This window comes from Belonocnema kinseyi, chromosome 5, assembly GCF_010883055.1.
Source record: "Belonocnema kinseyi isolate 2016_QV_RU_SX_M_011 chromosome 5, B_treatae_v1, whole genome shotgun sequence".
NCBI lineage: Eukaryota > Metazoa > Arthropoda > Insecta > Hymenoptera > Cynipidae > Belonocnema > Belonocnema kinseyi.
This window is the reverse complement of record NC_046661.1, coordinates 40,252,026-40,272,758: the sequence shown is the minus strand read 5'-3', so window position 1 is coordinate 40,272,758 and position 20,733 is coordinate 40,252,026. Positions and strand designations below refer to the sequence as shown.

Sequence of the window (20,733 nt, the reverse complement as noted above, 5' to 3'; positions counted from 1 at the left end):
ATAAACAAATTATTTTTTGAAAATTTTGTTTATGATTTTCCACAATCATACTATTTTCTAGTTATATTGCAAGAGACATTTTATGAACAAATGCAGTAATCAGGCATTTCTCGACATGAAATTTTTTTTTCGATGTACATTTTTTTAAGTCGGAACTTTATGATATTTGCAGGAAAATTCATAATTTTTTTTATTCTTATGATCTTTTAAACAAATGCATTATTCGGGCATTTGTCGGCAGAAAAATTCGGTTTCTTCAACGCCAGTCTTTTCATATGGGAAGTTAATACGAGTTTCAGAAACATTCATAATAAGTTGATCAATTTCATTATTTCTTTACACAAATTAGATAAACAAATTAATTAATCAGGCATTTGTTTACAGAAAATTTCGTTTTTTTCCATGTCAACAGTTTTAATTAGGATGTCGAAAAAAATAAATTTTCCATCGACAGATGCTCGAATAATGCATTTGCTTATTAACTTTGTTTTTAAAAATTATAAAATATGTCAACTCATCATGAATGTTGCCGAATTTATTATGAAGATCCCAATTAAAAGTCTGATATTGAAACAAAAAAGAATTGTTCCGTCGAAAGATGGCCTAATAATACATTTGTTTATTAAATTTGTTTTTAAAAAATCTTAAAATTGATACAAAAATTATGAATTTTGTTGATATTGTCATGAAGTTCCCAACTGAAAAGACTGCTAGTGAAAAAACCAAATTTTTCTCTCGACAAACGCCCAAATAATGCAGTTTTTATTAGATTTGTTTACAAAATCATAATATTATTCAACAATTTATGAATTTTAGTAAAATTATCATAAATTTCCGAATTGAAAAAAATGACATAGAAAAAAACGAATATTTCTGTCAAAAAATGCCTGATTACTGCATTTGTACATTGAATTTGTTTATAATATAAACAATTATAATCAGAAAAGAAATTTTTTACATAATATTGTTTCAATTCCAATTTCTTGCAACATAAGTTGAAAAAATGTGTATTTATGGAAAATCGTAGAAAACATGTTCTCAACAAATAATTTGTTGATAACAAATTTTTTTGTATATTGTCTAATATTGGAATATCCTTAACTAATGCTATTTTATGCAACTTAAGCGCTTTCAACCATTATCCTGTTATTGACGAGCACCGGGAACGTCAACTAGAAAAAAGGCCATTCTTTCGTCATATTTATTAATCGATAAAAAAATTGAAAACCTAATTCACAGATGCTATCGAAAAGTTATCCATAACAAATTTGTAGATCTTTTTGAAATGCAAAATTTTTTATAAGTCATCTTTTCACCCATTTTAAAATTTTAACCGCAAAATGTAATTTTTTATTCTTTTTTAATTCTGTCAAAATTTGAATTTTCAATTTTTTAAGAAAAATCAAAAAGGTGTTCAAACAATCTTGTAGGGCATTGGAAAAGAAACATTTTTCTTTTCTTGATTCTTTTTCATATCATGCGTTATTTGAATTCAAATGTTGATTTTCGTGTGTTTTTTAAATTTTTCTAAATGCTATAACCGTGGTAAATTTTGGTTTTATAAAAAAAGGCATTAGGATAAATTGTTGCCAATTAAATCTGTCAATTCTTTCGAAAGTTATCGTGCTGACAAACTAAATAATGGACAATTGACAAAAACGAGGGGGTCCAATTTTACACAAATCTAATACCTTCTCTTGATGAGATTGTAAAAATTCATTAATTTGCCATGAATAATTTTTTGATACTTCTGTTTTTGTTTTTGTTTTTTTGGTGAAAAATAGCATTAAGAACGTTTAAAAAAAGTAAATTTTTTGAAAACCCACACATGAAACGAAAAAGAAATTAAAAAACATAAGTTGTGATGAGAAGGTACCCACGCAACGTGCTGATTTTTTATTTTTAATATCGTGTTTCACGATTAAAACACAAAATACACATGCTATCAAAAAGTTATCTCTAACAAATCTGTAGATCTTTTTGAAATGCACAATTTTTTTCAGTCAACTTTCTACCCATTTTGCACATTTTAACAGCAAAATGTCATTTTTTTATATTTCACATTCTTTTTTATTCTGTCAAAATTGGAAATTTTAATTTTTTTGAAAAAATCAAAAAGTTGTTTAAACAATCTTGTAGGGCATTGAAAAAGAAACATTTTTCTGCTTGTGACATTCTTTCATATCATGCGTTATTTGGCTTAAAATGTTGATTTTCGTGTGTATTTTGAAATTTTGTAAATGCTATAACTGTGGTAAATTTTGGTTTTATGAAAAAAGTCATGAGGATAAATTGTTCGTCTGGTTGAATACTATGAACATCCGTGCAGACAACTTTAAATTTTGAAAAAAGTTCTCTCAACAATTTTCAAAATATGCTCACTTTTTGAATTTCCACCCAAAATGGCTGGCTAACGAACTTGCACTTTATTTTAGGACACTAAAATAGTATACCAAAGGCCAATTTAATCTGTCAATTCTTTCGAATATTATCGTGCTGAACAAACTAAAAATCTACACACACACACAGGCGGACTGACACATTAGTAAAAACCTGTTTTTAGGATTCAGGGGGTTTCAAAACGTGCACATTTTATTTAAAAAAAGGGGGGGGGGGTTAAAATTTTACACAAATCTAATACCTTCACTTGATGAGAATGTAAAAAGTGAGGTTGGATTATGCTTTATTCGTCACCTTCATTACGTTTATAAAGTTTTTTACACGTTTTTACGTATAATACGTCAGAAACCTCGAGTGACGTGTCACTGCACAACCCTGGTGTTGTCTGGTGCTGTCACCATATGAGACCATAACCGCAAAACGGTTTTTCGTGTATCCAATTCGCCTAAAGTTCAATTCACCAAAATGTCATTTCACCTAAAAAGATATAGTTTGGGCAACAGTGGTCAAATGTGTTCGAAAGATGGTCATGCGTGTGTCAAAAAGCTAGAGAATGATGCCAGAAGTGTCCAATTGGCAGCGTGACCTAACCAAACCTATTTATTGCCGCGTAAAGTTTTAAATTACAAAAGAATTATATTAGATACGCCGAATTTAATTGTTTATTGTCCAATTTCTGACTTAAGAGTAGTTAAAGAATAATTTGTTGATTCATAAAACAGAAGTGAAGTTAACGTTTGAGTTGCATTTGTGAATTAAGTATGTGTTTATGTTGAAACACCATGAACATTAATAAATTGATAAGAATTAATGTACATTTTTTCCTGAAAATGTTCCGAAAATAATTTTTCTCATTAATGATAAGTGTTGAGTGTCACGGATGTTAAGGTTATGAGTGTATACTTACAATTTGACAGGTTGCTCATTGTTTTGTAGATTATTTTTCAGAAGGAGAGTGAATAATTAAGAAAAAGATTGTTTGTAGACAAATGAAAAATATAAATGTTCACTGAAGAGCAATTTCAGAATAAATTGTTTCTTTATGCAAATGAAGCGAAGTGAAGGTTTTAATTGACTGCATTTGATGAGTCTGCATCCGTGAATATTAAAGCCATTGTTGGAAAAAAATGTGTTCATGCTTAGATGCCATGCATATTATTAATTGTGTGAGAATGAATGTTCATTTTTTTCCTGAAAATATTCGGAAAATAATTTTTCTTTATAATTACAGGTTTTGAGGATGAAAAATGGTAAGATTATGAGTATACATAAAAGTTAAGCGAGTGCAAATTGTTTTCGAAATTACAAGTACTGTTATTGTCTTTGACAGTTATGTATGAGTAGGTTGTGGTTTTGAAAATAAATCTATTAAAAAACGATACTTACCTAATCACTCTAATTCTGATTCATTGTTAAACAATGGTCTTCGTTGTTTGTTATTTCTTTTTGTGGCTTTCAGTGAAAGGTTTACTTTCAATAAATACAGTTTAGCCTGCCGGCGCCGGCAACGGAGCAATTTTACCGACGACAGCAACGGAACAATATTGTCGGTGCCGGCCACATTGCTCGTTGTCTGCTTTTTTCCCGCCGGGTGTGAAGTTCCGAAAAGCGTGTAGTGATGTATTTTTCATTCGCTGCTTACGAATGTGGTCATGAATATTGAAAAAGAAAATATTTTTAGAGGTCTAATCTTTAAAAAACTAGGTTACTAACGTACGAATACTTGTGTATTTCGATGCGTTCTTTATGAACAATGGCCATGGAAATACCTGAAAACATCATTTTCAATGTTAAATTTTCAAACTTTAGGTTTTTTGGCGAAGTGTAAACACTATCGGTAGCCGTAAAAAGCATATTTAATGCAAGCGGAAGGGATTGTCTGGCAATTGTAGAGTAAGGCATTGAAACTTGAAACTTATTTTTTTCATCTTTGGCTTTTGATGCTATCAATGAAACGTTGTATGTATATTAGGGTGGTCCAAAAAATGTTTCTTGAGCTACACGGCAAAATTGTTATCAAAAAGTTGAACTCATGTTCCAGGGTTGCATAGAAACGTGCCAACTTTTGTAGGGATTGAAGAGGATTGTCTACAAAATAAAACCACCAATAGCTTTCATTTCCAACTCAACCCACCCTCCCCGCAGCGTCCATGATTTTTCATATGACCCAAAACTAGAAGAAATAAATTTGTACGTTTTTCTGTTACTTTCCAGCAATTTCTGTCGTCTTTCTCATGCAAATTATTACTCATGGATAATTTTAATATTTATGTCTTTTCAAACAACTTTCAATTGTTTAAACAAATCTAAATTATTTAAATAATTATTTGTTCCCAAAAAATGTAAAAAAATCATATTTTCTGATTCAAATTAAATATTTTGTCAATGCTTGAAATAGTAAATTTCTCTAAAAAAAACTTTTCTTTAGATAAGTGTACTTCTTAATTATTTAATAATTTTAATAATTATTAAAATTATTATGTATTATTTATTTTTACAATTTCGAAAAACTGAGATAGAGATATCCAGTTTTTTAAAATTGTTATCCTATGATACTTTTTGTTGAGTTACTAAATAATTTTAATATATTTCTTGTAATGTTTAGCAAATTTCTATTTATTTAAACAATTTTTATTTGCTTAAGCAGTTAATTTTCGCTAACAAAAAAATTAATAAAAGAGAATAAATACTTCTAATATGAAAATAGTTTTAATACTTTTTAATTTCCAAAGAAAGCTGATATCTCTGGCTCAAATGTTAGAAATTGTGAAGATAGACAATAAATGTTCAAATAAATACATAATGTTTTTAGAAAAATGTATTACTACAAATAATGAAAACAATTACATTTCAATTAGAAAATACAATTATTTTTTTACATTTTTTGAGAATAAATAATTGTTGAAATAATCTACATTTGTTCAAACAATTCTAAATTGTTTAAAAATTCATGTTAAATATTCAAATTGTCCATTAGTAACTATTTGTATGAAAAAGACGAGGAAAATTACTAAAAAGTAACAAAAATACGTAAAAATTTTATTTGGTTTGATTTTACGGTAATATTTGGGGTGCTGCGGGGATGGTGAGGATGGGTTGGAAAGAAAAGCTATTAGTATGGTTTTATTTAATAAACAAACCTCTTCAATGCCTATGAAATTTGGCACGTTTCCATGAAACCGTGGAACATGAGTTCAATTTTTTGAAAATTACCAATTTTCCCGTGTAGCTCAAAAAGCATTTTTGGAGCACCCTAATATACATACAACGTTCCATCAATAGCATCAAGAGCCAAAGATGAACAAAATAAGTTGTAAGTTTCAATGCCTTATTCTACAATTGCCAGACAATCACTTCCGCGTGCTTTAAATATGCTTTTTACGGCTACCGATAGTGTTTACACTTCGCCAAAAAAACCTAAAGTTTGAAAATTTAACATTGCAAATTATGTTTTCAGGTATTTCCATGTCCATTATTCATAAAGAACGCTTCGAAATACACCAGTATTAGTACGTTAGTAACGTAGTTTTTTTTTAAGATTAGACCTATAAAAAATTTTTCAATTTTCATGACCATATTCGTATGCAGTGAATGAAAAATACATCATTACACGCTTTTCGGAACTTCACACCTGGCGGAAAAAAGCCGACAACAAGCAATGTTGCCGGCACCGACAACATTGTTCCGTTGCCGACATCGGCAACATTTTTCCATTGCCGTCGGCGACAGGCTAAACTGTATTTATTGAAAATATACCTTTCGCTGAAAGGCCTAAAAAGAAATAACAAACAAAAAAACAATTATTTAACAATGAATCAAAATTAGAGTGATTAGGTAAGGATCGTTTTTTTAAGAGCATTTATTTTTAAAACCACAACCTACTCATACATAACTGTGAAATACAATAACAGTACTTGTAATCTCGAAAACAATTAGCACCCGCTCAACGTTTATGTAACTCATAATCTTACCATTTTTGATCCTCAAAACCTGTAATTATAAAGAAAAATTATTTTCCGAATATTTTCAGGGAAAAACTGTACATTCATTCACAGACAATTAATAATATTAATGACATTTAAGCATGAACACATTTTTTTCAAACAATGGCTTCAATATTCACGGATGCAGAGTCGTCAAATGCAGTCAATTAAAACCTTCACTTCGTTTCATTTGATTAAATAAACAATCCACTCTTCAATTGCTTTTCAGTGAACGTTTATATTTTTCTTTGACCACAAACAATCTTTTTCTTATTTATTCACTCTCCTTCTGAAAATAACCTACAAAAGAATGAGCAACCTGTCAAATTGTAAGTATATACTCATAACCTTACCATCCGTGACCGTCAACACTTATCATTAGTAAGAAAAATTATTTTCGGAATATTTTCAGGAAAAAATGTAAATTAATTCTTATAAAATGATTAATATTTATGGTGTTTCAACATAAGCACATACTTATTTCTCCACTTTTTCACAATTCACAAATTCAACTCAAGCGCTCACTTCGCTTCTGTTTCATTAATCAACAAATGATTCTTCGGCTACTCTTAAGTTAGAAATTTGATAATAAACAATTGTAATTTTAAACTTCACGTGGCAATAAATAGGTTTAGTAAGGTCACGCCGACAATTGCACACTTCTGGTATCATTCTCTAGCTTTTTGATACACGCACGACCATCTTTCGAACACATTTTACCACTGTGCATAAACTATACCTTTTTAGGTGAAATGACATTTTGGTGAATTGAACTTTAAGCGAATTGTATACCTACCCCTAAAAACGAGCGGATGATCGTGCAGCCATTTGAACTGCTCTTTTCCTCTTTGGAACCTTCCCCTATCGTTACGAGCCGAAAGAGCCCGGTCGTACCCGATCATGCACGAAGCCGAAAAGAGCCAGTTGGCACAGAATTTAAATGCCTAAATTTCAAGTTTGATACCATTCCCCGAATAATATCTTAATTTGGAAAGAAAAGTCTTGTATTTTCCATATTTTTGTAATTATTAATTCATACTAATTATATATATATATATATTCTTTACAAAGATTATGAATGAATTTCATTGTATTTTTGGAAGTAACGTAGAAAAACCTGCAGAAAAATCAGAGGACAATGCAATAGGAACTCATTTTTCATGAGCAACTATAGAGACATGAAGCACATACTTCGAGAAGTATCCCAGAATTTTTTCAGATAATTTTTAAGCCTAGTGCCGGCGAATAAATCATTACTGTAGTTGGCAAGATAAACAAATTAGGTTAATTCACTTCAACCTTCAGCGAACTTCACTTTGTTAAAAGCTGAGGGGAAAAAAATTAATCAAGTGCATGGAACAAAACTTTATTTCTGTAATATCTTTGTAATTAATAACAATTATTATCCTTTTAATATTTCATTGAATAGTAATTAAAAAATAAAAATTATTTTTTAAATACACTTATATAGAAAAAATGAGCTTTTACGAAGATATTAGCAAAATAGGGAAAAAATTAACTGCAGCCCATGCATTTGGTCCCTTGTTTTTCCTAGAGTTCCTCTGAGAAGAGTTGTGTCACGTTACCCCCCACAAGCAACCGCGAAACCGTAATCAGAAGTACGTAACGAAGCGCGAAATATTCGAAATATTCTTATGAAAATGTTATAGGTCATTTTATATTGTTTTGCAGTGATTATTTTGAAAATAAGCGTTTTTAATGAAGAATGTAAAGAATATAAAGAAAACTTACTCTTCTACGCCAACGGAGCTACGTTTGATACTTTCCTGGAAATGGAACAAATATTCAGATCATTACACCTGGTTGTACAAAATTGCCCTTTCTTCTAAGAATTTGTAATCAAGCGAAATCAAAGGAAAAAGACACTGAAAATAAATATGCTATCAAAAGCATGGCTATGCACATAACTTTTCAATAAGAATTTAGGTTCTTATAAATTTGAAATGTAATTTCACATTAACGTTCGGCTGCAGCATGAATTCTCTGTAATACTTATTGTATAATTAAACAATTTTTAATTCAAATGTAATTCCAACAATTTAGCAATAAAAGATTTTCTAATTTATTCATTTATTTACATTTTAGTTGTATCACAAATCCTATCTGGCCTTTCACCTATTGTTCTGAAATTAAGACTTATTTGAAAAAAAAAGTTTGTTTACAAAACCTATTGTAAAAAAAGGTTTTTTAACCTCATAAAAATACTAATTTTATTTCTGATTTCTCAACTCTGTTTCGAAAAGTATTACTTTAATGTGATCTTTATTTTGGTCTTTTCTATGATTGAATTATATTCATTTTTATTGGAAATAATTTAATCAAAAGGTGTTGAAGAAAAGGCCGTAACCTCAGAATTCAATTTCCTTACTTTATTTCACAAGCAATACAATTAGAAAAATTTCCTCATATTTTTCCTTATTTAAATTTTTTTTGTAAAACTTTGAAATTCGTAGTATAAAATTTTATTTAGCCAATTAATTAATTAATATTGTAAAAATTCATGTCATTAAAAAAATTATTTTTTACATTTTAATCATTTTCAATGGACAAATCTAAATTATTATTGTTATTTCACTTACTATCTATTAGATGTTACAGCCTTTATCAAACAGTTTTAAATAATAGTCTTTTTTTAAGTGTGTTGTGAAGGGATCCAAGACTGACTCATCACTGATAACGATACGATGTTATAAAACCCGACTGGCTTCCTGGCTCGGGAGCATTCATATTCTGTATCTTGAAGCGAGCACATCGTCTCGCTTGAATAAAAACCTAATATAATCCAACCATAGTCTCCAGTACCTATCCTTTTCCCCAACAAAGCCTTAGTCCTTTTTTTAAAAACTAAAGTTGCTAACATTTTAGATCAAAAATTGACGACCGTAACAGGACCCCCCACATTCGTCAACGCTGTAAGACCCTCATCGTTGAGAAACCTGGGACAACAGAACACATCTGGAAATCATCAAGGAACAATACCCCCACGATTCAAGAAGGAATAGGATCTTCTGCAAGACCCGCAGACAACAGGAGCTGGACGACATCCACCTTGTTGAGAGACTACATTGGATTAAAAGACTAGAAAGAATGAAGGTTGCAATATTACTATTGACCTGGGTGAATACATGATTTTTTTTCTTTGTCACACTTTTCTCTATACACATAAAAGAGGAGAAATTGAAGTGAGCAAAAAAAAAGACACCCAGTGAGCAAATGTTCTTTAAGAAATAAAGTAAAAATGCACGTTCAATCCAACATTCTGTGAAGTGACCCACATAAGGAAACCAAAGAAGTGAAAACTTAAATGCAAAATTATAGGGAGACCCCAAATATAAAAAGTGTATCGAGTGATAGTGATACGGGATCGGCACACGGTAGCTCTGAACTTAGCATCAATTTCTACGAAACCGTAGAATCCAACAGTTATTTCCCTCACGTTCACAAAATTAAAATAGTCCAGCCAAAAATGTTTGGAGGTCTAAGAAAATTCCTTTCCAACGAGAATATTAGCAAAGCAACGAAGAAAAAATTGGAACAAGAAGTCCTGGAATTAAAAGCAGCACTTAAAGATACGCAGGAGCGTTTATCAAACCAGGACATAAATCCAACGCAACAACCCAACCCCGCCAGGCCAGAAACAAGTCCATACCACCTAACACTGGACGACAGGAAATTCTTGAACGAGCTCCTAAGAAATCTCGTCGAGTTTGATGGTACGCAAGATGTGGAGACCTTCAAAGATGACGTCAAGAGGCTACGAGACGAAATCTATGCCATAGCTGAGAGACTTCAACCAATGAAAGATGCCCTGGTGGAAGAAGCGTTGCAAGGAATTCGCTCTAGAAAATTGAAAGGAGAAGCCCAAAGGGTCGCGATGAGAGTCACACCACCCCTTACACTGAAAAGATTAACAGAGGCTTTAACCATCGAATTTGGCTCTCGGGGAAAATCCCTGCCGCAACTTATCAGGGAACCGCGGATACTGTCGCAAGATAGGACACACAGAAAAAAAATGTTATACTAAACAAAACCAATGGAAGAAGCAAAATTTTCAGCCTCGCAACCTGAACAGCAAGGACCCACCACGAAGGGCCTACCAAACGGAAGAAGTAGAAAAGCAACCAAAGGTGGAGGACCAAGAGGACCCATACCACAAAGAATATTCCTACGAGGGGGAACAACAGGACATCCCTTCGTCAAGTTGCAACTCCGAGGATATCAATGCAGACGAGGACTGTTGGTAGATTCTGGCAGCCCGGAGTCCTTCATAAAAACAGAGTGTCTAAATAAGCAGACATGTGAGCCGGAAAGAATCCCCGAACATAAAAGGAAAAGCTTCGAAATTGTGAATGGTGTGCATCAAGTACTAGGAACATGCACCTTGTCCTCAAAAACTAATTCACATAAATTTCATGTTGTTAAGAATGATTTCGCCACTAATTTTGACGGTATCTTGGGCAGATATTGGCTCACGGAGAATCACGCAAAAATAAACTTTGTCAACGACACTCGAGACCTTCCACGTGCATCAATCCCACTTCAAGGAGACTACAACCCGGTAATCTTTCACATCAAGCCTACCAAAAAACATGTTGATTTAAAGCTTCCGCCCGGCGATTTCATCATAAATGGAAAGGGAATCTTACCTGGGATCTATCGAAGTACCGGTGCAACAAAATAAGGTTATTGATAATTAATGCGAACCGGGAAAATCAAATGTTGGAAGTAAAGAGACAAGAAATAAAAATCGAACCTCTTCTAAACCCAGATACAAAAAATATAATTATAAAACTAGTCGAGACTAGTCTCTGACGTAAAACATCATCTAAAATTAACTACCAATAAGCCGATAAGCTTGCCACTATACAAGCATCCAATCCTATTCCAACCGGAAATCGAAAGTCAGATTTCAGAATACCTCTGAAAAGGATTAATACGACCATCCTTCTCACCTTACCAGGCCAACGTATGGCTAGTGAAAAAAAATGGACAGAAGCAAAAAACAAAAATGGAGGTTAGTGATGGACTTTCGTAAATTGAATGAGTTCACGGAACAAGACAGCTATCCCTTACCATTAATTGACGAAATCCTGTGTATGCTTGACTCAGCCAAATACATGTCCTGCTTCGACATGGCCAACGGCTTCTACCAGTTAGCAGTAGCCAAAGAAGATATTGAGAAAACTGCTTTTTCTACACACAAAGGACATTGGGAATGGGTTAGTTGCCTATGGGGCTCATCAATGCACCCGCTACCAACCAGCGCATGGTATATATTAAAAAACAAGGCTTGATAGGTGAGATATGTTTCATCTACCTGGACAACCTGATTGTGATAGGAAAATCACAAGAAGAACACCTGAGGAACCTCAGAAAGGTCTTCGAACGACTAAGAGTGACAAAACTCATCCTGCAGCCCGACAAATGCAAATACCTAGAACGGGAATTGGAATATCTAGGACACTGTGTAGGGCCAGAAGGAATAAAACCTCTAAAAAAGAACGTCGAGAAAGTGTTGGAATTTCCACGACCAAAAAACGCGAAGAAAATAGACAGGTTTATGGGATTAGCTTCCTATTCCCACAAATTTATAAAGAATTTCGCGAAAATAGCCCATTCTTTAAACCACTTAAAAGGAAAGAATATGGATTTCATATGGACGGATAAATGTGAACATTCATTCAAAGAATTAAAGAACCTTTTGACACCCTAACCGCCACTAAGACACCCGGATCTAACGAAACCGTTCATCCTGTGTAGAGATGCCTCCAACGAAGGATTAGGGGTAGTATTGAGTCAGCCAGATGAGCACGGAAAGGAACACCCCATTAGCTTTGCTAGTCGCAGTCTGAAACCGGCAGAGAAGAACTATTCGACAACGGAGAAAGAACTCCTAGCTATTGTTTGGGGCATCAAACAATATCGCCACCTCTTATACGGACAGAGATTCAAGGTATACACCAACCATCAGCCAATAGAGGGACTATTGACAGCCACACATGATAACATGTCCTCGCGACTCTTTAGACTTACACAGAAACTTACGGACTATCACCCGGAGGTTATCGATAAACCTGGTAAGAAAAACATGAATGCCGATGCACTTAGTCGAGCCTTTCCAGTCCAGAAAACTAAAGAACTTCGTATCGAGGTGAACAACCTAAGACATAAAGAACTGCAGGAACTCTTGAAGCTACCTAACACCCCAGAGAAATGGAATAGAGTCGAAGAACTATTCGAGGAGACACCAAGAACAGAAAGCCAACCTCCAGCAGAACTGGATCTTGAAGAAATAATCCATAACGAGAACGTACCACCAAAAGATCTAGAAGAAGTCCTCAGAGATCTGGACAGTCTGGAAGCACAAGAAGACGGACCCTCATCAAACAACACTTCATTATCCCTAAAGTATTCTAAGATCATCCTTTCAGAAATGCCAGACGCCGAAATAAAAAAGAGTCAGGAAGAATCACAACTATATCACCGACAACCTGCAAAGACTAAAACAGACAGGAGAAATCGATAAGCCCACCTTGGTTGAGAATGATGAGACCTTCCAGAATCGTCTCTACAATTGTAAAGTCCCTTCCAACTACTTCAAAAGGACAATCAAACCTAATCTACACATCAACGGAGCAATCCATCGAAATTTCGATGATCTTCTAACGTTAGCAAAAGTAACCTGGAAGGACGAAAGAACAGAGGATCCCCGAATAATTGAAATCACCCACTCGACCACAGAGGAGGATTTCAATCTGGCAGCCTCATATATCTACCGAACTTTGAAATTCCTGGATCTGGAACAACACTATCGAATAAAAGCCCTGTTTGTACAAATAAGCACAACGAAACAAGAGTTCGAGCAGACGCGGTAATAATTGAAGCCGCGAAATTCCCCTTTGAAATGCTAAATGCCGACAAACTGACATACAAAAGCAAAAACTATCTGATAATAGAAGAGAGTTTAACTCGGTACATATGGGTCGTGCCTCTGAAATCAGACGATGCGTACAATGGACTATACCAATTCCTTCACTTAAATCCAACGCCTCAAAAGCTCATCACAGACTATGAACCGGTATTTCAAAGTAGAAAGATAGTTGAAATCCTTGACAAATTAGGAATACAACAAGTAAAGATCTCGGCATATCATCCAGAAAGCAACGGAATCGCAGAGAGAGCCATACGAACCATTAAAGAACTAGCACAGACAGTAGATAATCCAGACTATGATAAGGCTACTCACCGGAGTGAAAACGTACAACCGGAGTCCCCACACGACAACCACATATACCCCTGAAGAACTCCTATACTCCACAGCGACACGCGACATAAGGAGCCAAGAAAAGATCACCGAACAACGAAGAGAGAGAAACGCAGCACAACTGCAGGATGCACGAGATAAAATCATTCGAGCCAAAGAAGTTAACCAGAGAAAAGTACATAGAACAGGAAGGGAAGAAGACTACCAAATAGGAGATTTAGTTTCAATCCAAATTAGCATAAAAAATAAGCGTTCCTGGTCTGAACCTCTAGCTATTAGACACATTAACAGGGATACAAAAACCATCATGGTATTCAAACGAGGACAAGAACATCTCCGACACTATAATCCCCTTCCTTAGCAACATAAATCATTACATCTTCGATGGAATCCAGGAGAAACCTATCGCCTTGTCCAAGGCGATATCTAATTTTATTTACAGCTTCCGCAATGGATACCAGTGGTACATCCTACCCCTACATTATATCCAAGTAACTATCCGATGTCCAATGGAACCAGACGTCTCTCAAATAATCCGGGAAGCCCCAGTCTTAACTTTGGAAGACCACTGTCGGGCTTTCACTGATAACGAGGCATTCGCAGCGGCAACCCATTATTCTAGAAAACCACCCGTCGTACAACACGAAATAAAATTTAACTTCTCGCAAATAGAAACTGACATATTGCAAACTAAAGACTTACCCTTACCAATCTTTTCTAGCAACCATATAGACGGACAGCAATTAAAAGCTTCCGCACATGACCTGCAAAAGGCACAAACTGACTTTGACTCCTTTTTAACATCCAGAAAAACCCACTCCTGGTGGATTATCGGAACCTCGGTACTCGAACGATTGGGGTACACCAGTTTAGCTCTCCTGATATTTGCAACTTTATGGAAATGCGGACTAAACCGGCTTCTAAAGACGATTTTACTGACCACACCCTGTGAAAAAGTGATCTACAAATTCAAGGGCCCGGCTCAAGTTATCCACGCACCCAGGGGACCTACAGCAACTAGAAGAGTCCAATACCAGAATACCTCAGTCCCGTTATTCCAAAAAGATGTCGAGGACGACATCTAAAACCTCAAGGGAGGAACTGTGAAGGGATCCAAGACTGACTCCTCACTGATAATGATACGACGTTATAAAACCCGACTGGCCTCCTGGCTCAGGAGCATTGATATTCTGTATCTTAAAGCGAGCACATCGTCTCGCTTGAATATAAACCTACTATAATCCAACCGCAGTCTCCAGTACCTATCCTTTTCCCCAGCAAAGCCTTAGTCATTTTTTTAAAAACTAAAGTTGCTAACATTTTAAATCACAGCGTATAAAAAAAGGTTTTTCACTTTTCAGGCATTCTTCATTATTACACCTACATTATTATTTTTATTGTATGTATTTACTATTCCATCAGAGCCTGAACATTAAATTTGACTTGACAGTCGAACCAATTTCAAATCGCCAATTCCAAGTCATTCTAATATTCAAAAACGAAGATCTTAAACAAATAAGAAGACGCCTGTTAGCAAGAAAAATGTCAACATTCAAAATTTTCGCTCAACAAAGAAAAAGTTTTAAAGTACAGGGCATTCCATGTCAAAGCCCCCTTACTTACAAAACGAAGCGTTAACGGAAGCCATAATCATGAATGAAACAGTTAATATCAATACAGGATTTGACCACGTATATTCTATACCAACAGACCAGCAGCCAGCAAAAAAGAAACGTTTGCAGTAAATAATTTAGACCTAATGGTATAATAATAATAAATTCAAATCTACCGAAAAAAAGAGAGAGAGACAGTGAGAATGGCTATTATCGCGCTCGCCTTGTGCTGCGACGCCTTTTGGGATGAGTTTTTGTTCGAGTTTTTGTGATTTTTTGTCAGAATTCTGAACGATTTCATGTCTCTATGAGGAACTTGTGGTCTTCAACAGACATCTTTATAAATTTCGCGTTGCCCCTCAGGTAGTGTGCGTGATTTATCCAGACTTAGCGTGCTGTGTTCGTGTGCGTGTGTGTATGTGTGAGGTGACAGCTATTATCGATCGCTCTTATCTCCAACATTGAAAGTAGCTAATATTTACAAAAATGAGTGGCGATTCAAATGTGCTGAAACTTTCAAACTCCATCAAAGCCGACACAGAGGAAACCAAAAACGCCGTCAAACTTCTTAAAACTGACACAGCTCAATTGAAGTCCGATTTTGATGCTCTAAAAATCGAATTTGGCACATCCAAAGCACAGTATAAAAGGCTGAAAGAAAGTCATCAGGAATTAGAGGAAAAGTGCGGTTCACTCAAGCGACAAGTTGACTTTCTTCAGCGGCAAGCCCGCATCATGCAATGTTTTGATTCACAACCTATCGGACGATGAGGAATCTAACAGGGATCTCTTCTCATTCGTTCTTAATATTCTCACTAACGCTGGTCTCTCACTGAATGAGTCGAACATTGACACTATTTATCGTCTGGGGAGAACGCAAGGCAATAGGCCCGTCCTGGTGCGTTTCAGTTCTAGCAGATGGAAGCAGGAGGTTCTCAACAAACGCGCAGCTTTCAGAGAGTTAAACCTTTCTGTCACACTTGACAGATCCTTAGAGAAAAGGCAAGAGCGAAAAGCCCTATACCACACTGCCACCAAGCTAAAAAATGCGGGTATTAACGTGTTTGTTAAAGGTAGCAGTATTATGCTGGAGGACCGTCAGCTCTCTTCCCCGGAGGTCGATTCCCTCTTAAATCAAAAGGGAAATGAACAAATTCCGACCGAAACACACTTCTCGCCAGGAAGCAAATCCAAAACACGGAAAAAGCGCTCCACGGATGGATCAAATAGATCCCTGGACTCCTTTATAAGTCAAACTGCTTCAAAGCTGGAAAAGTCTCAGTCTAAATGTCAAAAACCTACTAGGCCTGGTAAGGTTTAGCAAGTTGCAGCAGAGAAAGAAGTCGCTAATCAGGATATCATGTCTCAATCTTCTAAGAGCAGCAATCTTCGCATCTTTTTCTGGAATACTCACGGCCTTTCGAATTTTTCTGATATCGCAAATTACGTACTCAGCTCGGACATCAGCTGCCTCTGCGCGACATGGGTAACTTTAAAGAATTTAGAATACCCTATTTGGATCCCTAATCACACCGCTATTGTAAGTAATGCACAACGTTCTGCTAGAGTCGGCCGCCTTAGTGGGGGTTTAGCAATTTTTATAAACAAAGCTGTATTTAACTTTGAAATTTTATTAATTTTTCCTGCATGTATTTTTGTTAAATGTTGGCGGAGGGCATTTCAATTTATTGTGGGAAATGTTTATTTTAAACCATCTATGGATGCGAAGCTCTTCGAGCAAACTTTTGAGGAGGACCTTTTCGGGGTTATATCGGGTTATCCAGATTTAACAATGTTTTTAGGAGGCGATTTTAATGCTCGTATCGGTAACCTAAATAACCTGGAAGGGTTATTCCTCCTCGAAAATTCTACAGCAATGTATAAGCGAAGATCATTGGACTCTGAAGTCAACGCAAGGGTGGAGGTTCTTGTTAAAATTTTGGAGAGTGGTGAGCTAATGATATTAAATGGGAGATTCCCTTAAGATTTTCCAGGAAATTATACTTTCCTGGGATTTCAGGGTATGAGTGTTACGATCTTGTTGCGTGTAATATTGGCGCAATAGACCTGATTTCTAATTTTGAAGTACTTCAGTTGCCTACGTCATCCGACCACCTTCCGGTTCGCGTTGATATTTCATATTGCATACAGATGGACACAAATGTAAATGGAGACTCATTTTTATTGTACAATAAAATAATTTGGAATGAAAACCGCAAATGTGACTATATACATGAAATGTCTATTTCTGAGAACTCTGCGTACTCCAATGGCGAGATAAATACTCTAAAAAATAATTTAATTCTCACAATCTCATATGTTGCCGATAAGTTAAATTTACTCGCTAAGCCTAAATGGAATACTCCAGGAAAGAAACCTTGGGATTATAAAGAATGTAGAGTCACGCGCCGAAGGCTTAGACAATCTTTAAACGTCTTTAAAAGGTCGGGTTTTGCCGATGCGAGGGGGGTAAAATATCTAGAAACCAAAAGATCTTTCTGGAGTTACGTAGGTCCAAGAAGAGGCAATACGAATATGCACTGCTGAATTCGCTAGCGGCTTGTAATAATTCTAAGGATTTTTGGGCAGCGGTCAACAGATTCAAATTGCGGTCTCCTTCGACTAACAATGTAAGCAGGCATGCATGGCAAGACCTCCTTTTTTCTCTTTATCCGATTGAGGCTCCCATTTGCATACAGTGGATTGTAAACAAACACCTATTATTGAACTTTGATATCTCGATTGATGAAATTAAAGCCTCTTTATTGAAATGTTAACGCAATAAAACGCCGGGCGAGGATGGGATTCCCAATGAATTTTTCCAAAACCTTCCGGTAAATAGGGTAGAATACTTACGGCGCCTCTTCAACGTGATCTGGGCTGAGGAAAGAGTCACAGATAGCTGGGCCAAAATACATGCATTTATGTTTCATAAAAAGGGTGATAAATCTGACCCTCATAATTACCGGGGAATGGCCCTTATAAATACTATTACTAAGATCTTTTCTCAGATCCTGTTGAGGAGATTGACTGCGTGGGTCAACAAGGTAAACATTCTCCCAGAAAATCAGGCCGGCTTCAGGCCTGGAAGAAGTTGTAATGATCATATTTATACCCAAACTTCTTTATTTCAAATTCATTTGTCTATCGCAAAGCGACGAATCTTTGCTTTTTATATAGATTTTAAAAAGGCTTTCGACTCAGTAAACCACTGTCACCTATGGAGCAAACTCCTAAGAATAGGCATGTACACTAAGCTTATACGAATTATAAAAAATCTCTATGATAACGCTAATATGTCTATTCGTACTTACGAGGGCCTGACTTCGTCCGTAAAGGTAACTTGTGGGGTGCTTCAAGGTGAGATCCTTAGTCCTCTCCTTTTTGCACTTTTCATATATGATCTAGAAGAGTACTTACGAAATCATGGCATGCATGGAATTTCAATAGATCACTTATGTGACATTATCATACTTACTTAAGTCATATTCGCTCGCTCTCAGGCTGACTTACAAGCAAAAATTAAACTTATTGCCCAATACTGTATGAACAATTTTTTAACGGTCAACGAAGCAAAATCAAAAGTTATGGTATACCTTTGTGGTATACCAGACTCAGCTGGAGGTAATGAGCGAATTTGTCTATCTCAGTGTCAACACATCAGACTCGGGTTTTTTTTTATAAAGAGTTCATAAAAAGAATCTCTACTGCGAATATTGCTATGGGTACTGTTTCAAGAATTTTATTCACATCTAAATCTAATACCTGGAAAACTAAGACTACCCTTTTTCGTAGCCTCACACTTAGTGTTCTTTTTTACGCAATAGAAGTCTGGGGATTAACCCTTAAACGGCCAAAACACCACTACCGGTACACTGCTTTTCAACGGCCAATAACTAAGACTATTCGACACTAGAAAAAATTGAGACACATATATTATTATTGCTTAAGATCTTCTCTTTCCGACGGTGCCAATCAAGTTCCTCAAAAAATTTATTTATTATCCCAAAATGCAGTTTAAACAAAAAAAAAACGTGATTTTTCATGCCTATTTTTTTTTGTGAACCATTTTCCAAAGCTTTTCGAGTCTGTAATTAACCTGAAATCTCACTAACCGGTGGAATAAATGTCTAAACTTTGAGAATCCATGGTTCAAAGATCGATTTTTCGTTTTAGTATTTTCAAAATGGCGTCTTAATGGAAAAATTTTTGTGAAAACATTCATGAATTTTTTTACAATAAATGATGCACTTTTTGGAAAAATCAACAAGAATAAAAAGTTCTTGTAATCAGCCAAGGAATACGTCTGAATTTTTTCGAAGCGCTTTGAGCAAAATTTTGAATTTTGCATATGAACAATTTTTGGAAAATTCAAAATTTTGCTCAAAACGCTCCGGAAAAATCCAGGCGTATTCCTCGGCTGATTACAAGAACTTTTTATTCGTGACAAATTTTCCGAAAAGCGCATAGTTTTTCAAGAAAAAATTTTCATAATTCTAAGCATCGTGTAAGAGTAAAATGATTCACGAATATCTATCGTCCGTCTGCCGCAAACAAAATTTACGTTGCCCAACTATCATCAACGTGGAGGTCGACGAATATCGATAGTCTCTTTTTTTTAAAGGATTTTATTTTTTTTTTACATTTTTGAATTTTTTTTATGGAGAATTTTTTCATTCCAGATTTCAATTCGTTGAAATCATTTTGATCCTGCTGTTTCAGAATGTAATTTTGAGAAACAATGTAAGCAGCAATACATGTTGCAATCAATGCAAAATCTAGTAGTCCTCTGGCGACATTGTTCATTATTACATAATGCTCTTGTTCGTGATTCGTATCTGTGAGTTTCGAAATCACCTAGTTTTGATTGCGACAAATATTTCCTGCTGATTTCTTTACAGAAATCTTTCGTTTTCAATTTAGCTATATTATTCTTGTTGCAAATTTTCCAAATTACGGTAGCATTTGTAATTGATGATTCTATTATTCGTGAAAAAATTTTAAAATTCGTTCTGGGAAATTCCGATCCCGAATTCTCGTCATCTGATGAATCATCTCCATCAGAGCCAGAGTAATCTGGATTAGGTATGATGATATAGTACCTTATTTTGTAATCAATTCTTATTTGTTTAAAAAAATTTTTAATTTCCAGTGACGTTAAAAAATATAAAAACTTTATAATTTCTTTGAGAATACTAAGAGCTATTCTGCGGGATCAACATAAACCAAAAAAAAACGTACTTTGAGCTTTCAGAGGACAAACGAGTGTGTCTATGGGGGTGATTGAAACGAAAAAATTATAAAAATAACTTCAGAACGACAAAATTGAATGTAATTTTTATAGAATGAGGGCTTACTAAAAAAATAAACTTTTCATGACCAATGTAAAACATTTTATGAACAAATATTAGTTATTTAAAGCATTTGCTTAACGTTCAAATATTTAACAATA

General features: G+C 34.9%; 1 protein-coding gene across 2 annotated transcripts in view; it reads right to left on the bottom strand.

Moving 5' to 3' along the window:
- LOC117172373 (solute carrier family 35 member G1) overlaps positions 1-20,733 on the bottom strand; it is a 106,621-nt gene that overhangs the window by 30,873 nt on the left and 55,015 nt on the right. The window lies entirely within an intron of this gene.